General features: G+C 38.2%; 1 protein-coding gene and 1 pseudogene across 4 annotated transcripts in view; both read left to right on the top strand.

The window, feature by feature from the left end:
* The window catches only part of MITF (melanocyte inducing transcription factor), a 264586-nt gene that overhangs the window by 106505 nt on the left and 134961 nt on the right, over positions 1-23120 (top strand). The gene's annotated exons all lie outside the window — the stretch shown is intronic.
* On the top strand, positions 10254-11211 carry LOC143657712 (transcription initiation factor TFIID subunit 12 pseudogene; annotated as a pseudogene).

Here is a 23120-nt window from a genome sequence, read left to right as displayed (position 1 = left end):
TAACGAAGAAGGGTGGTCTGATGGATTGATGGAAAGCTGGTGGGCATGGCATATGACACACGTGGTGAGCTGTGGTAGATGTTTGATGTGTGGATTTTGGTATTCCTGTGTGGCTTGATTCACCCGAGTGCAGTTTACTGCATTTTCCAGTGCTCCTTGCAGGCACAATCACGCAGAAATGTACAAAAATTTGTGTTATATGCAAATTGTTCGCTAAGATGTCAATCTTGTTGGAACAAGTTTGTGTTTTCAAAACAAGTGTTATAGCAGAACTGACTGTATATGAGATAGATAAAATAAAACTACTCTGGTTGTAAGTGTTTACAGAGCCCAGTTTGGAACTCAACCTCTTCAACTGCATCCCAAGGGGTGCCATGGAACATTGCTGTGTGGCATAGGATTTAACCATCCTTTTGTTTGGGACCTGGAACAGATATGAAACAATATTTTTTGTGTGTCTGGAGATATTCAGTCAAGCCTTTGTATCCTTTCTTGACTGGCAACTGGAGGCTTGCCAAGCTTTTCATCTTTCACGAAAGTCCAGTCCCTTTGCCAGATGGGCTATCCATTAAAGCAAATGGCCTTGAACTTATCGGCCTAATGGAATCCCTCACTCCAAATCCTTGTCAGGAATATAACCTTGAGCACATCGCTACTCAATATTTACCAAATGCTGTTGTGAAAAACTCAGATTTATGGATTATAGTCTGAAGAATTTAAGTTTTATCTTTTCCCCTGGACACTAACACAGTGGAGGAGAGAAATCATTTTGTATGGTGAATTTTTCTTTGGTTTGTCAATGTTAAAGTTTAAAGGAAGATTTTTACATTTATCCAAAGAGAGCATGGGCTAAAAAATAACTAAGGGAAATCTCTTGTAAAATGTATACCTGAAATAAACCACAACAACAGGAATCTCTATTCCTGAGAATTTGACTCCCTCTGGCAATTAGTTTCACTTAGTATCATACTCTCAGCTTCATGAATATTGGGGTTCCCATCTTGTGAATGGTATAGAGTCCTTATCACTAAGACTCTGGGGAGAAGTGTCTCTCTGATTTTAATACCACAAATGACTGTACTTCTGCACAACTTGAGGTTTTTTTGGGATATTGTTAGTCATGTAACTGATCATGTCTTCTTCCTCTTTATGGCCACAGACGTGTTTTCTTTGACCCACGCAATTTTTAAAAAGTTTTTTAATCAATAGAAAAAGTAGATTGCCAACATGGGAAAATGAGAAGATTGGCACACAAATGTGTTTGGATTTCTGACAGCTATTGAAAAATGAGATCTGGTGACACTGGACTCAATGTCTCCATGGCAATAGAGGGATCCAAATAAATATTGCCATCCTCCTTAAAACAGAGCGGGCGCTCTTCAGTTTGTTTTATTCATTTTTATTACCTGCCTGGCCCTTGAAGAAATTGGACTATGTGCCACCTGGCTTAGAAATCAATTTGTGGCTAACCTCTACTTGAGTCTAATTGAGTAGACTCTTGTTTGCATTTTGTGTACTGATCTTATTCCTGGGGTCATATTATTTTTTCCCTCAAATTCTCTCTCCTTCACCCTGTTTCCCTCACCCATTTACATTAATTTCCTGTTGTAGTTTTATCTTGGGATGTTGTGTGCTTTATATAAGCTGCTTTATGTCTTGTTGGGAACAAACAAGGTATAAATAAATAACAATTGGAGAATGACTTTTTTCCCCAAGATTATTTTCTTTTTCTTTTTTTTTTGCATAGCAAGAGTTTAAAAAGATGTCAGCTTTTTCTCTGACCTATTTTAGCATCTGCTTGACTCCATTACCATTCAGAACTCTGTAATTTTTTTTGTTTATTTGTGTGTTTGCTAGTAACTCACGGAAATTCAGGGAAAATTTTTAAAAATTACATACTGTAGTTTTGTATCTGAGATTGGTTGCCTTTCCATAGTCTTACATTAAGAACTGAAAAGCTAGATAAGTGGGAACAATATTCATGGAGCTCAAAGAGGGAGAATGAGGACCCCTTGCAACTCCTCAGGCCATGGGAAGTCATCCTTCAGTGCCCTACTTGTGAGCACTGTCAAGGTTTCTGGGAGAAAGGCTCAGTGAGACAGGAGTTGCTGTTGGGCTGTAGACCACACATGGTGTTATTCGGTGGCTCCACAGACCAAATCCTGCCATTAGATGTGCTTAGTCTGGTAAAAACCACTCTGAATTCATCAGCAGTAGAATCATTAATTTTCACGTACAATTCAGGGAGGACTTTGAAGATCCAACAAGAACGGGCCAATGTTTGCCCTTGGTTGGACTTGTGTCTAGCTCCCCGCTGTCCTCCCCACCCCCTTTTGTTACCATGACACTGAGGCTGTGCTCCACTGGCCCTGGGTCTCTCCACTTTCTCATTTGTGATCCATTTATGCTATTTAATATTATTTTGGTATACCATTCCAACTCATCTTGCTGGTTAAGCATAGCCACATCTTGACAGGCACTGAACTGGATTTTCTTTCATGTCCCTTTTCTTGCCAATGCCAGGGTTGTAAGCTTTCTTAGCAGGAGAGTCATGGGGTATGTTTAGGTCAGAAGAACACTGATCTCATTCATTCATCAAATATGGGGCACCTACTATGTGCTAAGCAATGTACTAGTACTGGGAATAGAGCAGTGAACACAGCAGGCAAAAACACATGCCCTGCTGGAGTTTATGTTTGGAGGGAAAGGAGGGGAGGCAAATAAAAAACAAACAGCTCATATAGCTGTCAAATGGTAGAAGTGATATGGAGAAAAACAAAGCAGGTAAGCAGGGTAAGGAATGCCAGTTGGCACTGTTACATTTGGAGTTTCTTTGGGGTTGCTGCTGAAGTTCCTTTTGAACAGAGATCTGAATTAGCTGCGGAGTGTACCAGCAGCTGTCAGAGAAGAGCATTGCAGGTTGAGGGGAGCATGCTTGAAGTTGGCATTGGGCATGGTTTTTTTTGTTTTGTTTTGTTTTTTAACATGGGCAGGCACCGGGAATCTAACCCGGGTCCTCGGGCATGGCAGGCAAGCACTCTTACCTGCTGAGCCACCGTGGCCCGCCCATTTGGCATGGTTTTTATTGCAAGTTTTGCCTCTCCTTATGGTGTGAAGGGGGGTCATTTGTTTATGCACTTTGGATCACCTCTGTGACTCATCTCCAAATTGCTTAGATTCTACGTTGGTAACTACACAAGGAGAAGGACTGTGCCTTACTCACTGGTCTGTATCCAGTGCTAAGTTTGGTCCTTGGCTCTTGGTAGGTATTCAGTAAATATTTGTGGAATTAACTAATGAACACACAAACTTTTCCTTTAAAGAGTACATGAGGTAGGGATCATTCTCTTAGCTAAGATTATATCTATCACAGTTTCAGAGATTAACCACAATGAAGTTAGCTAGCTCTGAGGCATATATAAAAATGCATTTCTCTTTAATGGTAACTCCACATTTTCTATGCTTAGTAAGAAACACTATAGAAAGGTTCATCTACACATCATGACTGGGGACTGTTATGACCCGGGAAAGGGATCTGGGGTTCTTTGTCAGTTCTCTCTGAGGGCTAGTAGCCTAATCGATTAGGAGGCAGTCTTCCAAATTCAACTAAATAATGGCCATTCTCCAGAAGGACAGTGCAAACTATGCTGAGGGCAGGGACTGGGTCTTTGGTGCTTTACCTTTGTTCTTCACTGGTATATCCCAATTTCTAGCACAGTACCTCTGGACCATAATAGGAGCTTAATTAAATATTTGTTAAATAAAGAATGAATCAAATCAAATCAAACTCTTTGATAGTGCAATATTGAAAGCACACTGGAAAGATAGCACATACTCTGCTTATTTCTTTATCAAGAAAGACAACATACAACTAAAGATTAAAAACAATAAAAGAGTGTCAATGCCAGGCATTGTGCTAAATGCCTTATTTGCTTTAACTCATTTAGTTATACAAATTGAGGCTTAGAGCTAGTAAATGGCAGACCCAGGTAGTTTGACTCCAAGGGTTGTGTTCTTAACTCCTAGAATGTGTTACTTACAGAAAAGAATAACTAGGAGTTATGTATATATATGAAAGAAGTATGAAAAGAATTAACTTTAGCCAAATTGACTCTGTTAGTAGCCTTAGTAACTTACAGTCTTTTCTGGGGAAGGAAGTTCTTTTCCATATGATAGGTTTCAGATGGAGAGAAAGGTCTACTTTTAACTCACATTTCTCTGGCTTTCTTGTATATGCCTTAGAGACTTTGTTTTGTTTCAGTTTCTTGGGGTTTTCTCAGATTTGCTGGCAATCATTTTGGAACCCTATCCTATGAATCCTTGTTTTGATTCTCTTAAGACTTGGGTATAGTTGGAATAATCACATTCTCACATGCTTCACAAGCCTATCAGCTCTTTCCATCAGAGTCACGTTTAATGATGTGTTAGCCACATAATCTTGTCATCAGCCTCGACTGCTCCCTCTGCCCTATTTCATGAAATTCTTCTACTTTTTATTCTAGGACAATTGGATTTTGTACTGTTTATTTCATTCTAGATCAAATGAACTCATTTGCTACTATGCTTTTGCCAGAGAACAAGTTTAAAGCTGAAGGAAAGCTTGGTGAATATGTAACAGGCCATTGGGATCTGGAAGGATTGTTGGAATCTCTGTGTTTTCTTTTCATTTGTGTACTTTGTAGTGAGGAAAAATTGTGATTTTTGTAGATGGTATCAGCATAGATGGCAGTGATACAGGAATATCCTGACCAGCTTTGTGGGGCAGATAAGAATGGTTGTATTTCTCGTGACTTTAATTTTCCAGAGCTTCTTCTATGGTAATATCACTCTGGCAAATATTGGCGGGCCATGGAACATTTAAAAAATATTTTTATTGAGAAACATCCATACACATACAGTCCAACCATATCATACGATCAATGGTTCACTGTATCATCACATTGTTGTGTGTTCTTCACCATGATCATTTTTAGAACATTTACATCACGCTAGAAAAAGAAATAAAGAAAAAAAAAGCAAATTCATACATCCCTTAATCCTCCCTCTCATTGACCCACAGTATTTCAGTCTACTAAATTTTTACCTGTTATCCCCCCTGTTATTTATTATATTTTATCCTTATTATTATCATTTACTCATCTGTTCATACCCTGGTTAAAAGGAGCATCAAACACAAGGTTTTCACAATCACACAGTCACATTGTAAAAGCTGTATCGTTATACAGTCTTCTTCAAGAATCAAGGCCACTGGAACACAGTTCAGCAGTTTCAGGTACTTCCCTTTAGCTACTCCAATACACCATAAACTAAAAAGAAATATCTGTATAATGTGTAAGAATAACTTCCTGGCTCTGCATGGAAAATTTTTAAAAGCAAGGGTTTTGTCAGTGTTCTTCGATATAATAATGGCTGAGGAATCAAAACAAAATATTCTCCACTGATTTCCTTGAGCATTTATGGATGGATTCCAGAATATTACTTTTATGTTAGCTCCTGGACCACATGAAGACTTTAAAATGAAATGTTACTGAAAACACAATGATGGAGAAGAATTGGATAGACTATTTTGTGTTACTTTCCATTTCTTCATTGTAATATCATGCTAGGAATAGTGACAGAGGTAAAATGAGTGCTGGAAAGACTACAAGAATTTTCTTTTTCAGAGACTTATTATAAATAGTAAGGACAATAAGATGTCACATCTATATGGCTCCTGGTAGTTATCTCTATTCTCACTTAAGAGCAGACACTGGCAATGTTAAAACAAACAAACAAACCCGTAACAGATACTCCAAAGATTGTCTTAATTTCAGGTTTTCTTCCCTCCTGTAGAGTAAGCTTCTCCCATTTTTATGTGATTAATGAAAATAAAGAGTACATGAATAATGAGAATAAGATTACAAGGAGTTTCTAGATTGCCAGGCGTGTAGAGTTAGTTTTTCACACTGGGACTTTATTTGGGCAAAGATATTTCTACAGTATCTTATGTATCTAAGAATGTGGCAGGACAGCCCAAAAATAAATTTGAAAGTCCAATTAAGTTGCTGTTTTGGAAGAATTCCTTTGGGGAGGCCATGTTAGCTAATATCAGGCCATGGTGGTGATGATGAGGATAATGAGGTTGTTATTAATAATGGCTGGAAATGCATTGAATGTTTTCACCATTTTAGGTTCTGTGCCAAATCCTTAACATCCATTATTCCATGCCTTACCTCACAATAGCCTATGAAGTTGGAATGGTCGTACACCATTCATCCCCAGAAGAGGAAACTGATGCTTGGACGGGTTGAGAAACTTGCTCCTGTGTGCACAGCTAATGACAAGAGCATAGGAGCTTGGATTTGAGCCAAGTTCTTTCTGACCCCAGCACCTGGGCTCTTATACTATGTTCTTTCTAGAAGTAGGGAACCCTTGCCTGGCCTATTTCAGTGACCTGTTACCTATCCTCCCTGCCTCCTTCATCTCTCCTCTTTAGATCCTTCCTGCTGCCAGCTTTCTAAAGCACGCACTAAAGCCACGACGGTCCCCCTTCCTTCCTTCTTGGCCTGGTGAATTCTTCTCAGTCTTTTCAGCACTTCTCTTCCCTGGGCTTTCTCCTTTGAGTTTTCACCGTACATTGCTCTTATCTTAAATAAAGTACTTTGTAGCTGATATTCAGCTACTTAACCATTCCAGGGATTCCTTACCTGTGGTTCCAGCATTCAGTTAAACTCTGTATGTCTGTGGGGCGATTTTTTTTCTGCAGAGAATCTGTAGTTTTCATATGTGTCTTAGAAAAGCATTTGACCAAACAGATTAAACATTATTGCTTATAGGATTTCCCACCCTCCCCCAAGTAAAGAGCATCTGAAGGGAAGGAGCATATCCTACTTGTACTTGTTTCCTGATGCATGGATATAATATTATCATATTTTCTGCATGAATAAATTAGGGAATGTATTTACTAGTAGGAATATGGGATGAAGTAACCTGTGAGTTAAACACAGGGGATTCAGATTCAGACTGTCTTGATAGGAATTCCTTTAAACCCTTCAGTGAGCGATTTAACCTTTCAAAGCCTCATTCTTCTTGTCCTGGTAAGGGGGCATCATAATGGCATTTAAATTAGAGGGTGATTATTGAGGATTAAGTTAAGGCACTGTATATAAAATGTAAAATGACGAGCACAATCACAGCATAGAGTGCGTCTTCCCTAATTAGCTGTGATGATTATCGTTACTTAAGAAGCCAAAGGATAAGGTTTTCATTATTTGCTTAGTGACTATCTTGGAGGTGATAAAACTCTCAGAGCAGAAAAGAGTTTTCCTGCCACTCTTAAGTTTTGCAGACTGAGAAGCACCTGCTTCCTTGGGCCACAGTGGCAGGTGCGGCACAGGTTCTTCCCTAAGATGTCTGTTCCCTTCCCCATGGCCTCCACCATGCCGGGGCTCGGGCTCCGCAGATGGACGCCTGGAACGCCAGCTCATGGAAACTGTGTGATCTGGGCACTATGCCCCCGAGGATTTGGACATATGCTTTTTGTGTTTAAATCAACAGAAAAAAGTGCAACCCCTCTGAATAATCATTGCAGTAGCCTTTTTCCTGGCATGTTCTCCAAGTCCCGGAGTGCCAGACCTGTCCTTTGCGAGTCTCTCTGTACATCACAGGTGAGTACAGTAGGTCAGATGAAAGGCAGAGGCCGGCTGGGAATCATCATTTATTTACACAGCAATCATGACGGGTTTTACATAGATCAAGACATACAAGTTATTTATTTAATATGGCCACAGGGTCACATTGGCAAGAAGGAACCTTTAGAGAAGTGCTTTAGAACTCTGGTCCATTAAATGTGCACTAAATACAGAGAAGGTAGCTCAAACTCTCTTCACAGAAAATATATGATGAATTGGATTTCATTAACATAAAGGGAAAATAGTCAACTTATGCTTTTCCCATGGTCTTTTTAAAAAAATGTATACCTTTTCTGTTTGTCACTGGTAACTGTATGACCTGGGGTGAGCCACTTGCAAATATGTTTTTTTCTTTTAATTATAAAAATGGACTAGCAGCTTTATTCATAATTCCCCAAAACTGGAAACAGTCCAGACGTCCTTCCGCTGGTGGTATATGGTTCATCCATACAGTGGAATACTGGCTGGCAGTAAAGTGGAACAAATGCCTGATACCTGCCTGAGCCACATCAGTGAATCTCACATTCACGTCCAAGGGGAAAGAAGCAAGACTCAAAAGATGGATATTTTATAAATCCATTTATGTAACATTATGGAAAGGGCAAAACTATAGGAACAGAAAACTAATAAGTAGATTCCAGGGGTTGGGGATGGGGAGTGGAATTGACTTCAAAGGGGCAGCATAAAGGAATATTTTATGGTGATGGAACTACTCTGTGTCTTGAATGTGGTAGGGCTACCTGACTGTAAATTTCAAGATTTATAGAACTGTACACCCATCCAAAAGGTGAATTTTCCTGTATATGAGTATGGTGGGTTTGGAACTGTATGTACCCCAGAAAATCATGTTCTTAAAGCAAATCCATTCCTGTGGATGTGGACCCATTGTACGTAGGACCTTCTGTTGAGGCACTTCAGTTGAGATGTGACCCACCTCATTCAGGTAGGTCTTAATCCTCTTTCTGAAGTTCTTTATAAATGGGATGAATATATACATATAGAGAGAAAGCAACAGAAGCAAGAAGCTGAAATCAACCAGAAGAGAAGACACAGAAAAAAGCCCCAGAGAAGCTGAGAGACAAGGACACACACAGAAATAGAGAGGAAGCTACTGAAGCCAAAAGCTGGGAGTAACAAAACCCAGAAAGGAAGGGAGAGGCCAGCAGGTGCCACCATGTGCTTTGCCCCATGGCAGAGGAGCCCAGGATCACCAGCAGCAGGTCTGGGAAGAAAGCTTCACCTTGGTGATTCCTTCATTTGGGCATTTTTATCAGCCTCAAAACTGTACACTAATAAATTCCCATTGTTAACCCATTTCATGGTATGTGCTTTCAGCAGCCTAGCAAACTAACACAATGAGTAAAAAGAATAAGAACAAAAAAGGATGGTAGAATTTGCCCAGCACAGTCACAGAGAAATGTGGACTTGCTTTGAAAAGGGCAATACATGTCATTTAAATGCCATAAATATTTATTGATTAGCCACATAATGTCATGCTTTATGGGAACCCAAAAGGGAGAGATTTCTAATAGAAGAGAATGTAAATATTATATGTGCTGTCTGAAGAATTTTCACCAAGTCAATACCCTTATGGAACTAGCACCTAGTCCAAGAGATAGACTTGCTACACCCTTGTGCTCCTCCTAATCACTTCCTCTCCCAAGAAAGATCACTATCTTGACTTCTAACACCATAGACTAATGTGTGTGTGTTTTAACTTTAGACAAATGGAGTTGTGTAGTGTGTCCTTTCACATCTAGATTCTTTGCTCAACATTACATAGGTAAGATTCATCCCTGTTGTCATGTATGGCAGTAATTCATTCCCATTCCATTGTATGAATACATCTCAGTTTCTTTATCTACTATACTACTGATGGACATTGGGTGTGCTATAGTTTTGCACTGCTATGAGCAGTTCCTGATATATGCTTTAGGGTGAACACACATATACATTATTGTTTGGAATATACCAAGGAGTGAAATTACCAGATCATAAGGTATATGTCCGTTTAGCTTTGGTGGATATTACATAGAGTTTTCCAAAGTTTTTGTACAAATTTACACTTCCATTAGCAGTGTGTGAGATGTTGTCTAGTTGCTCTTATACCTCACAAACATTTGGTAATGCATCTCTCTTTTATTTTAGTGAAGAATGTGTAATTTTTTTGATAAAGGAAAGATGGTGAGTGCATGAAAGGTACTCCAGCAAGAGGAACAACCCAAGTAAGAGTGTACAGCTAGGGTTTGAGAATGAACAAATAGTTTATATTGGTTGGAATAGTTGTAATAGATATTCATAGACAGGTAAATTGGCCTCAATTGATAGTCTAATCAAGGCATTTGAAATTCATTTGTTGTATATTGATGAATCATTAATTTTATTAAAGTAGTTGCACTAAAACAGCAAAACCAGGCTTGGGGAAGATTTTTTTAGAAGTAGGTATAGAAAGCACCTTTCTGGTTGGCTGTGGAAATACTCAGGGAGGGCCACAGGGACTGACTTGGCCACTGAGAGGAACCTTTCGTTGGAGGCAGTCTTTGCATATCATGGGGAGGTAGACGCTGCTGCCTCTGATTGTCTTGGTCCTCACAGACCTCCAAAAGGACACAGAATCTTGATAAGCTCTATGAGCTAAACTCCAAAGCTCGGCAAATTATAACCCAGTTTGGACCCTCAGCACCAATCAGCCTCTCCAGTTCTCATCCATAAAACCAGAACCGGCCTGCACTATGCCACAAGTTTCCATCGTCAACAATACCATAGTAGTAAAGATAACTGGGCACTCCTGGGCCAGAAGGTGGTATCAGCCCTGAAAACAGTCAGTTTTGACCAAGTAGAAATTGCAGGACCCAGTAAGAGAAGCGGACCCTAATGAGCAGTTGGATGAATATGTGGAGAAGATGCTGCTGCAGATTGTTGATGATTTTCTTGAGAGTATGGTGACACAAGCAGCCTGCCTACTTGTTTGCATTGCAAGTCTGGCACCCTGGAGGTGAACAATGTCCAGCTGCATCTAGAGCACCAGAGGGACAAGTGGATCCCAGGATTCGGCTCTGAAGAAATTCAACCCTATAAAAAAATTTGCACCACAGAAGCACACAATCAGAGAACGGCACCAATCCAGAAAACAACCAAGAAATGACACATGCAAAGGTCAGGAAATGGGCAACAATGTATTAGGAGATATTTGAGCCTAGGCCTTGGCCATGTCCTCGTTGGAATTTTTTTTAATGGTTTACAGAGAAGCATGCATTTTTTTTTTAATCAACAGTGCAACAGTATCTATAAAAACTGAGAGGCTCTGCCCAAAAAATAAAGGCCTCCTACCCTCCCCTGAAAAAGGAAGTAGTAGGGATAGGATGCACTGGGGAAATGGGGAGAACAATTTAGCAGTCCAGGCCAGCATTGAGTAATATCAGAATAACCGAGGAGAGAGGAGATGCGTAGTAATACATGCCTGGGCAATGAAGGGTTAGGGGAAGAGTAAGAGATAAGTCTACCCCTGACTCTTGTGGTACCTTAGCCAGTTATGTCAGAATTCACTAGTATTCTTTTTTTTTTTTTTACATGGCTGCCCATGTACTGGGAATCGAACCCGGGTCCTCTGGCATCGCAGGCAAGCATTCCTGCCTGCTGAGCCACCATGGCCCACCCACTAGTGTTCTTCTTAATGTCTTGAAAGAATGACCTGTAAGTGCTATCTCCATTTCTTTACTTCCTTTACACTCTACGTTTTTTAAATTTTTAAAATTTTATTATAAAATAAAGCATACATACAGAAAATGCTTACAACCCAACACTTTAGTTTAAAGAATAATAAAATGAGGAACATGCACCCACCATGCATTTTAAGATACGAAACACTCTGGATGCCTCATCTTTGATTAAGACTCCTCTCTCTTTCCTATCGAGTTAACCATTAGCCTAAATTTTCTGCTAATCACTCCTTTGCTTTCCTTATAGTTTTTCTATCTATGAAAACATCCCTAAACCATATTTTGAACTTTAAGTAAATGGAATCTATAGCAGCATTCTCTGTGACTTGCCTTTTTTTCACGGAACATAAATTTTTAATTTTACCCATAATAGAGGACTATAATTATAGTTCCTGCTTTATTTTCAATCCCTTGTGGATGATTTTAGTCCCTCAAAATAATTTTATGCCATGATCCAAATACTGAGATATATGTAAAGGACTAAAGTACATCACTATACTGTGTCCCACAGGCATAAAAGCTGTTTCTAAAAACACTGAAATTCCTGGTCAATAATTTACGGTGAGTTAGAATTACTTTGTCTTCTGTATGGGAGGAGCATTAACTCTAAAATAGAATTTCTTGACCTGGGCACTATTGACATGTTGGCCCCGATAATTCTTTGTTGTGGGGGCCTGTCCTGTGCATTGCAGGGTGTTTAGCAGCATCCCTGGCCCTAACCCACTGGATGCCAGTAGCAGCTCCCACCCATTTATTTCCAGGCATTATCCCCTGAGGTAGGAACAGGGGCAAAATTCTCCTTTGAGAACCATTGCTTTAAAGTATTAAGATTCGATGAGAGGGCATTGAGTTACCAAGACTGACTAGAGACAATCATCAGAAAATAAGTTTTGTAGGAATATGCTCTAACCTTCCTCTTTTTCCTTGCTGCCCTATCCTTGCCCTGGGTTGGTGGCTGTGTACAGTGGTATTTTCTTTGTCTTTTGGCATTAGAGCTTGCCTGGTCCTGGAGATCAGATCTCTCCTATTGCAAGTGAGTTAGCAATTTCACTCCGTGCTGGGTCCTATTTGTATGTTCTCACGGACTAAGAATCTCTTTTTCCTAACCCCCTTCCTAGCCTAGACGCTGTCCTTACTTGATGGGTCTGATAAGATGATTCATGGTCATTTATTTATAAATCGTTTCTCTTCCCCCAAAGCAAAAAACAAAACAAAACAAAATTTAAAAACACGTATTTTTTGTCAGCTTAAAAAGTTATGATAAATGCATATTACTAAATCATAGTCACAAAGGTCATTGAATGAGAAGATGTACATGTTTAAATACATATGTTATGGCATTGTTGATGCACTGATATTCCAAAGGTCAGATTTAATTTAAAAATGCATATTAGAAGTTAATATTTAAAAATTTGAGAATCGACTTCCTGGAAGATGGCGGCTTAGTAAGACGCGCGGATCTTAGTTTCTTCTCCAGGACACCTACTAGGGGAGTAGAAACGATACAGAAAGCGCCCAAAGCCACAACAGAGATAAAAAAGACAGCGTACCCCATCCTGGAACGGCTGGCTGGCTGAGAGAAGCAGCTCGGGTGAGATCGCCGAGGCGCGCGGGCCTTATCGGGCGGGGTGGCAAGCGGCCGGATTTACTCCCTTCCCCCTTCCCGGGCCGGCTGGGAGAATTGGAGAGGCGGTCCCCTGAAACAAAGACGGCTGGCGCCCACACCGCGCGCAGCCCCCGGACCAACTGAGAGAATTGGATCGGAAACCCCCAGGCCGCGGAGAACGGTGACGGGTGGGGGAGGCCCCTTCCAAACCCGTGACTCCTGGGGAACGTGCACTCTCTCGGGCGGGCCGCTGCCGCTGGCGCCCTCCCGCCACACTTGTTGCCCAGGGCCGACTAGGAAATTCGGACGGGCTCGTTCCCTGGCTGCGGCGACCAGCAACCCTCCCTGCGTTCGGACCCCGGGCCAGCTCAAGCCGTTTCGGCTAGCGAACCCCTAGGACGGCGAGAGTTTTCCAAAGTTTAAGGTCCCACAGCACCTTTTACTGGTGGGACCCGCAGACAAACGGGTGCCACGAGCGCCACCTACTGGGCAGGATAAGAAAAACAGAACCCAGAGATTTCACAGAAAAATATTACAACCTTGCTGGGTCCAACACCAAGAGAAATCTGAATAAATGCCCAGACGCCAGCAGCAGAAGATAACTGTCCACGCTCAAAAGATTGAGAATATGGCTCAGTCAAAGGAACAAACCAATAGCTCAAATGAGACACAAGAGCTGAGACAACTAATGCTGAATATACGAACAGAAATGGAAAACCTCTTCAAAAATGAAATCGATAAATTGAGGGAGGACATGAAGAGGACATGGGCTGAACATAAAGAAGAAATAGAAAAACTGAAAAAACAAATCGCAGAACTTATGGAAGTGAAGGATAAAGTAGCAAACATAGAAAAAATAATGGATAGCTACAATGATAGATTTAAAGAGACAGAAGATAGAATTAGTGATTTGGAGGATGGAACATCTGAATTCCAAAAAGAAACAGAAACTATAGGGAAAAGAATGGAAAAATTTGAACAGGGTATCAGGGAACTCAAGGACAATATGAACCGCACAAATATACGTGTTGTGGGTGTCCCAGAAGGAGAAGAGAAGGGAAAAGGAGGAGAAAAACTAATGGAAGAAATTATCACTGAAAATTTCCCAACTCTTATGAAAGACCTAAAATTACAGATCCAAGAAGTGCAGCGCACCCCAAAGAGATTAGACCCAAATAGGCGTTCTCCAAGACACTTACTAGTTAGAATGTGAGAGGTCAAAGAGAAAGAGAGGATCTTGAAAGCAGCAAGAGAAAAACAATCCATCACATACAAGGGAAACCCAATAAGACTTTGTGTAGATTTCTCAGCAGAAACCATGGAAGCTAGAAGACAGTGGGATGATATATTTAAAATACTAAAAGAGAAAAACTGCCAACCAAGACTCCTATATCCAGCAAAATTATCCTTCAAAAATGAGGGAGAAATTAAAACATTCTCAGACAAAAAGTCACTGAAAGAATTTGTGACCAAGAGACCAGCTCTGCAAGAAATACTAAAGGGAGCACTAGAGTCAGATACAAAAAGACAGAAGAGAGAGATATGGAAAAGAGTGTAGAAAGAAGGAAAATCAGATATGATATATATAATACAAAAGGCAAAATGTTAGAGGAAAATATTATCCAAACATTAATAACACTAAATGTCAATGGACTGAATTCCCCAATCAAAAGACATAGATTGGCAGAATGGATTAAAAAACAGGATCCTTCTATATGCTGTCTACAGGAAACACATCTTAGACCCAAAGATAAACATAGGTTGAAAGTGAAAGGTTGGGAAAAGATATTTCATGCAAATAACAACCAGAAAAGAGCAGGAGTGGCTATACTAATATCCAACAAATTAGACTTCAAATGTAAAACAGTTAAAAGAGACAAAGAAGGACACTATATACTAATAAAAGGAACAATTAAACAAGAAGACATAACAATCATAAATATTTACGCACCGAATCAGAATGCCCCAAAATACGTGAGGAATATACTGCAAACATTGAAAAGGGAAATAGACTCATATACCATAATAGTTGGAGACTTCAACTCACCACTCTCATCAAGGGACAGAACATCTAGACAGAGGATCAACAAAGAAATAGAGAATCTGAATATTACTATAAATGAACTAGACTTAATAGACATTTATAGGACATTACATCCCACAACAGCAGGATACACCTTTTTCTCAAGTGCTCATGGATCATTCTCAAAGATAGACCATATGCTGGGTCACAAAGCAAGTCTTAACAAATTTAAAAAGATTGAAATCTTACACAACACTTTCTCGGACCATAAAGGAATGATGTTGGAAATCAATAATAGGCAGAGTGCCAGAAAATTCACAAATACGTGGAGGCTCAACAACACACTCCTAAACAACGACTGGGTCAAAGAAGAAATTGCAAGGGAAATTAGCAAATACCTCGAGGCGAATGAAAATGAAAACACAACATATCAAAACTTATGGGACGCAGCAAAGGCAGTGCTAAGAGGGAAATTTATTGCTCTAAATGCCTATATCAGAAAAGAAGAAAAGGCAAAAATGCAGGAATTAACTATCCATTTGGAAGAACTGGAGAAAGAACAGCAAGCTAACCCCAAAGCAAGCAAAAGGAAAGAAATAACAAAGATTAGAGCACAAATAAATGAAATTGAAAACATGAAAACAATAGAGAAAATCAATAAGGCCAGAAGTTGGTTCTATGAGAAAATCAATAAGATTGATGGGCCCTTAGCAAGATTGACAAAAAGAAGAAGAGAGAGGATGCAAATAAATAAGATCAGAAATGGAAGAGGAGACATAACTACTGACCTCACAGAAATAAAGGAGGTAATAACAGGATACTATGAACAACTTTACGCTAATAAATACAACAATTTAGAGGAAATGGACGGGTTCCTGGAAAGACATGAACAACCAACTTTGACTCAAGAAGACATAGATGACCTCAACAAACCAATCACAAGTAAAGAAATTGAATTAGTCATTCAAAAGCTTCCTAAAAAGAAAAGTCCAGGACCAGATGGCTTCACATGTGAATTCTACCAAACGTTCCAGAAAGAATTAGTACCAATTCTCTTCAAACTCTTCAAAAAAATCGAAGTGGAGGGCAAACTACCTAATTCATTCTATGAAGCCAACATCACCCTCATACCAAAACCAGGCAAAGATATTACAAAAAAAGAAAACTACAGACCAATCTCTCTAATGAATACAGATGCAAAAATCCTCAATAAAATTCTAGCAAATCGTATCCAACAGCACATTAAAAGAATTATACATCATGACCAAGTAGGATTCATCCCAGGTATGCAAGGATGGTTCAACATAAGAAAATCAATTAATGTAATACACCATATCAACAAATCAAAGCAGAAAAATCACATGATCATCTCAATTGATGCAGAGAAGGCATTCGACAAGATTCAACATCCTTTCCTGTTGAAAACACTTCAAAAGATAGGAATACAAGGGAACTTCCTTAAAATGATAGAGGGAATATATGAAAAACCCACAGCTAATATCATCCTCAATGGGGAAAAATTGAAAACTTTCCCCCTAAGATCAGGAACAAGACAAGGATGTCCACTATCACCACTATTATTCAACATTGTGTTGGAGGTTCTAGCCAGAGCAATTAGACAAGAAAAAGAAATACAAGGCATCAAAATTGGAAAGGAAGAAGTAAAACTATCACTGTTTGCAGACGATATGATACTATACGTCGAAAACCCGGAAAAATCCACAACAAAACTACTAGAGCTAATAAATGAGTACAGCAAAGCAGCAGGTTACAAGATCAACATTCAAAAATCTGTAGCATTTCTATACACTAGTAATGAACAAGCTGAGGGGGAAATCAAGAAACGAATCCCATTTACAATTGCAACTAAAAGAATAAAATACCTAGGAATAAATTTAACTAAAGAGACAAAAAACCTATATAAAGAAAACTACAAAAAACTGCTAAAAGAAATCACAGAAGACCTAAATAGATGGAAGGGCATACCGTGTTCATGGATTGGAAGACTAAATATAGTTAAGATGTCAATCCTACCTAAATTGATTTACAGATTCAATGCAATACCAATCAAAATCCCAACAACTTATTTTTCAGAAATAGAAAAACCAATAAGCAAATTTATCTGGAAGGGCAGGGTGCCCCGAATTGCTAAAAACATCTTGAGGAAAAAAAACCAAGCTGGAGGTCTCGCGCTGCCTGACTTTAAGGCATATTATGAAGCCACAGTGGTCAAAACAGCATGGTATTGGCATAAAGATAGATATATCGACCAATGGAATCGAATAGAGTGCTCAGATATAGACCCTCTCATCTATGGACATTTGATCTTTGATAAGGCAGTCAAGCCAACTCACCTGGGACAGAGCAGTCTCTTCAATAAATGGTGCCTAGAGAACTGGATATCCATATGCAAAAGAATGAAAGAAGACCCATCTCTCACACCCTATACAAAAGTTAACTCAAAATGGATCAAAGATCTAAACATTAGGTCTAAGACCATAAAACAGTTAGAGGAAAATGTTGGGAGATATCTTATGGATCTTACAACTGGAGGCGGTTTTATGGACCTTAAACCTAAAGCAAGAGCACTGAAGAAGGAAATAAATAAATGGGAACTCCTCAAAATTAAACACTTTTGTGCATCAAAGAACTTCATCAAGAAAGTAGAAAGACAGCCTTCACAATGGGAGACAATATTTGGAAATGATATATCAGATAAAGGTCTAGTATCCAGAATTTATAAAGAGATTGTTCATCTCAACAACAAAAAGACAGCCAACCCAATTACAAAATGGGAAAAAGACTTGAACAGACACCTCTCAGAAGAGGAAATACGGATGGCCAAGAGGCACATGAAGAGATGCTCAATGTCCCTGGCCATTAGAGAAATGCAAATCAAAACCACAATGAGATATCATCTCACACCCACCAGAATGGCCATTATCAACAAAACAGAAAATGACAAGTGCTGGAGAGGATGCGGAGAAAGAGGCACACTTATTCACTGTTGGTGGGAATGTCAAAGGGTGCAAGCACTGTGGAAGGCAGTTTGGCGGTTCCTCAAAAAGCTGAATATAGAATTGCCATACGACCCAGCAATACCATTGCTAGGTATCTACTCAAAGGACTTAAGGGCAAAGACACAAACGGACATCTGCACACCAATGTTTATAGCAGCGTTATTTACAATTGCAAAGAGATGGAAACAGCCAAAATCTCCATCAACAGAAGAGTGGCTAAACAAACTGTGATATATACATACGATGGAATATTATGCAGCTTTAAGACAAGATAAACTTATGAACCATGTAATAACATGGTTGGACCTAGAGAATATTATGCTGAGTGAATCCAGCCAAAAACTAAAGGACAAATACTGTATGGTCCCACTGATGTGAACGGACATTCGAGAATAAACTTGAAATATGTCATTGGTAACAGAGTTCAGCAGGAGTTAGAAACAGGGTAAGACAATGGGTAATTGAAGCTGAAGGGATACAGACTGTGCAACAGGACTAGATACAAAAACTCAAAAATGGACAGCACAATAATACCTAATTGTAAAGTAATCATGTTAAAACACTGAATGAAGCTGCATCTGAGCTATAGGTTTTTGTTTTGTTTTGTGTTGTTTTGTTTTGATTTTACTATTATTACTTTTATTTTTTTCTCTATATTAACATTCTATATCTTTTTCGGTTATGTTGCTAGTTCTTCTAAACCAATGCAAATGTACTAAGAAATGATGATCATGCATCTATGTGATGATGTTAAGAATTAATGATTGCATGTGTAGAATGGTATGATCTCTAAATGTTGGGTTAATTTCTTTTTTTCCGTTAATTAAAAAAACAAAAAAAAAAACAAAAAAAAAAAAAGAAAAAAGAGAAGGGATAATTGGAGATGAAGGGATACAGACTGTACAACGGGACTGGATATAAAAACTCAGAAATGGACAGCACAATACTACCCAATTGTAATGCAATTATGTTAAAACACTGAATGAAGCTGCATGTGAGGTATAGGTTTTTTGTTTTTGTTTTGTTTTTTTCTTTCTATTATTGTTTTAATTCTTATTCTGTTGTCTTTTTGTTTCTTTTTCTGAATCGATGCAAATATACTAAGAAATGATGAATATGCAACTATGTGTTGTTATTGAGAATTGCTGATTGTACATGTAGATTGGAATGATTTCTAATTGTTTTGTTAATTCTTTTTTTAATTAATAAAAAAAAAAATTTGAGAATCAAAGTTAATAAGGAATAGGCAGAATGGTAAAATGGTGGGTCCCTTTGACCCTTAAAATTTAATTTAAAAATTTAAATGAAAGTGCATTTAGGTAGTAGATGTCTATCCCATCACTTTGTGTATGTTTTTTTTTTTTTTTGACCAAATGCAGTGTTTAACCTATATGTATGATTCCCAAAGAATTGTAAAATTGGCTCCATCTAGTGTATGAAAATATTTTACATCTTGGGAAGAAAATCTATATTAAGACTCTCTTTTGGTACTTTATTGTGAAATTAGAAAACAAAAAATGAAACTAGGCAATACGTTAAATTTGTGCCTTAGGAGACTTTTGTGTAAGTCAAAACACTGGCAGAAATGACCTTCATAACAAGATAGGAGAGGTCTTTATATATTGAAACATCAGCATCAAGCATGCATGACATTTTGTTCCAACAGCTTTGCCTTTTTTCTGGACAGAGGTCTTGTTTATAGTCACCATCAGCAAATGTGGCGTGTCACTTCCATTGTGATAGTCTCAGTGCTACTGGGCCAGGTCCCCGCTTTCTGCCCGTATGGAATCATATCTGTGAGTCATGCTCATTTTCACAGTTAGGGAGTGATTAGAAGTAGACCCACTTACTATGATTTCAAAACCCTACATGGTTTTCTTTATCATACTGAAATTCTTTGTAGCCGTTACATAGCTTCTCACTACAATAGAATAGACTACTATTTCTGGACTGTGTTTAATCTCATTTCCCCTGAAGGATTCTGGCACATTCCTCATTTCTCTCAGTCAGTGTTGCCCAAATTTTAGCCATTCTCATGCTAACTTCACTTCTTTTGTCTCATATACTGCATGAGAGCTTAAAAAAAATTAAATATATTTAAAAGGAAATGTTATAATAAAGGGATGCCACAAATAGAAAAAGCTATAAAATAAGTATAATGAAACTGAAAGGAAGTTATTGGAGTTTTACTGGTATATTATCTGGGAAGGCCTGAGCCTGAGGTCTGAGCATTTTAGTTACAAAGGGCAGGTGTTGAAAGATTGAAGTCATGTTAACACCAAGTTGAGACTTTTCCCTGGGATGAAAGTGGAAAGGGCCTTTCTCACTGTGTGATTCCATGTTTATTTAATGTGGAGTCTGTGTGTCTCAATTTAAGATCCTCTTGTATCCCACACTCTGGGAAACTTTTTTTCAAAATTTAACATCTTTGCCAAACAAAGTCCATCATTCTCCCCCACATTTTACAGAGCTCTTTAATAATTCATTTTTCTTCTGCCCACTTAGTGTTCCCCCCAGTAACAATTACAGATCATCCTTCTTTGGGTTAACTTTTTTTTTCTTTAAGTTTCACCTCATATTCACTTTTCTAATCAGATTAAGATATTGACAACAAACATTATGTATTTCTTCTTTATGTTTCTTTCTAGTGAATTCCATTAGTTTAACTCATGCTTGGTCAAATATTCAGGGAAGCCTGCTTCATTCTCTAGTCAGTTAGTTAGTTAGTTTGTTTAAGACAGATCATGGCCAGAAGAGAACAGAAGGAAGCACCATAGTCAATTCATTCATTCATTCATTAATCTCATTGACAAAAATTGAGCAGCTCACCTGAGCCTGGAATTGTGCATGGTTAAAGAATGAAGTGGTGACCTAAACATGCATGGTCCATGCCTTCACAGAATTTACAGTCTGTGGTGGGGTGGGGGTGGGGTGCAGACAACTGAAGAGGCAACTCTAAGGCAAGGTACTAATTTTAGAAGTAGTCTGGTTTTGTGAGCATTGGGTAGCTCTCATACATTTAGAGCAGAGGATCATAGTGTGTGGTCTCTGGAGTTTCACATCCTAGATCTGCAGCTCATTAACGTTTTGACCTTGGGCATGTTACTCACCTCACTCCCTGGCCCTCAGTTTCTTTCTTTATTAAATAAACATGAGGCACAATATGCAAATATGAAGTACAGTTGTCAGTTTGAGGATTTGATGAGGACTTCTTTGTATTCTCTTTTTCCTCTCCATTCTTCTTAAAAATGGGGCAGAAGCATTATCTCATTATTTTTTTGGACTTCTTACCTGGCACATTGTGTGCAACATTAGGAAATGAAAATGCATTGATCCTCAATCCATGATTAGAAACCAAATATCCTTGCTATTGAAGATATCATTGTGGATGATACTTAAAAATTGTAAATTGACACAATTTCCAAATTGCATATTTAAATTAATAAGTGATTTGAGAATTCAGAGTTAGCCCAAAGCATTTGTCTTTTAAGAAACTAAGGTCCATGATATATCACTGATATATCTCAAGCATGTTGATCAATACCTGAAACATAGTTGGTGCTCAGTATGTATTTGTTGAATGAATGAGTTTTAGTGACATTTTAATTATTTTATCTTTTACTCATGGTTCTGTCTGTATCTCTTAAAAATCAACCAATATTGCTTGATATTAGCAGGTGCTTAGGGTTGAATGGGAGTGCTTATTATTCTCTGTAACTTCACTGACAGCCTTGCCTGTCATACGTGGCAGGTAATTAATGCTTAGTAAACGTTAAAGGGAGAGTTAGGTAGCTTTGTTAGGTGCTATTTCTTTTTAAATCATGTGACTTAATTTTTTAAAAATATTTTTTATTGAGATATCTTCACATACCATACAGTACATCCAAAGTATACAATCAGTGACTCACAATAATCATCACATAGTTGTGTATTCATCATCATGATCATTTTTAGAACATTTGCTTCACTCCAGAAAAGGAAATAAAAAACAAAAGAAAAATCCATACATCCCATACTCCTTACTCCTCCTTCTCACTGGGTATTGCAATCTACCCAATTTTTTTTTTTATTAATTTTTTTTTGGTGCATGGGCTGGGAATTGAACCCAGGTCTCCCAATGGCAGGTAAGTATTCTACCATTGAACTACCTGTGCACTCTAGTGACTTAATTTATAAAGCAAAAATAAAACTTTTTCTTTATGTCACTTCATGACAGTATTAATTGAATTTATACAGGCTTAATTTAAAATATTGGTTATTTTAACATTTTACTATCAACATAAATATGCATTTTGATTATAGGCAAGACTCCCTAGAGTGTAAATTAGATACAGAACGCTAATGTGTGTTGAGTTTATTATGATTGATTGGATTTAATCAACAGACAGGAAGGATATTTGTGAAAATATTTTTTTCTCATTTTAAATCCTGTTTGCTCAGCATAACTGAAACAGGATATGATTAGTATAAGAGTGAGTGTTTGAGACATTTCAGAATTTTGTGAAATGTGACTATTAACTTAGACTTAATATAAGGTGATCTATTGAGCACAAAGAGATTTGATTTGTTACAATTTTGCTTATGTAAATGCATGATTTTCTGCTTGGCTTGTGGGTATGTTTAAATAGTAAAAATAAAAATTAAAAGCACGGGCTAGAATTTTGTCTCTAGCTATGCTAGTCATTGAATAAGCATAGTTAGCTGTCCACTATCAGAAGTTACATCTTAGGTTTTAGTTATTCATTATGAATATATTATTCACAAATTTATCTAGACCTCTCCTAAACTTACATATATTTTGAGTCTGTACAACCTCTTGAAATCTCATGTTTCAAATCAGCTTAATTGCTGTCTCTATATAATAACTTTTACTTGTAGAGCTTGAAAGTCTTTGAGGTTCTATGGCTTACTTTTCACTAAATACAGTATTCTGAAATTGGTCCTTTTTGCTTGTGCAACATTGGTTGAGTACTAATTTTTCTCCAGGCACTGGGCTAAGTACTTTTCACTCATTACCTCCTTGACTCCTTACATCTGTCTATGACATAAGCAATATTAATATTCCCATTTTACAAAGGGAGG

This window comes from Tamandua tetradactyla, chromosome 15 (assembly GCF_023851605.1).
Source record: "Tamandua tetradactyla isolate mTamTet1 chromosome 15, mTamTet1.pri, whole genome shotgun sequence".
Lineage (NCBI taxonomy): Eukaryota > Metazoa > Chordata > Mammalia > Pilosa > Myrmecophagidae > Tamandua > Tamandua tetradactyla.
This window is presented reverse-complemented; position numbering and strand designations above follow the sequence as displayed.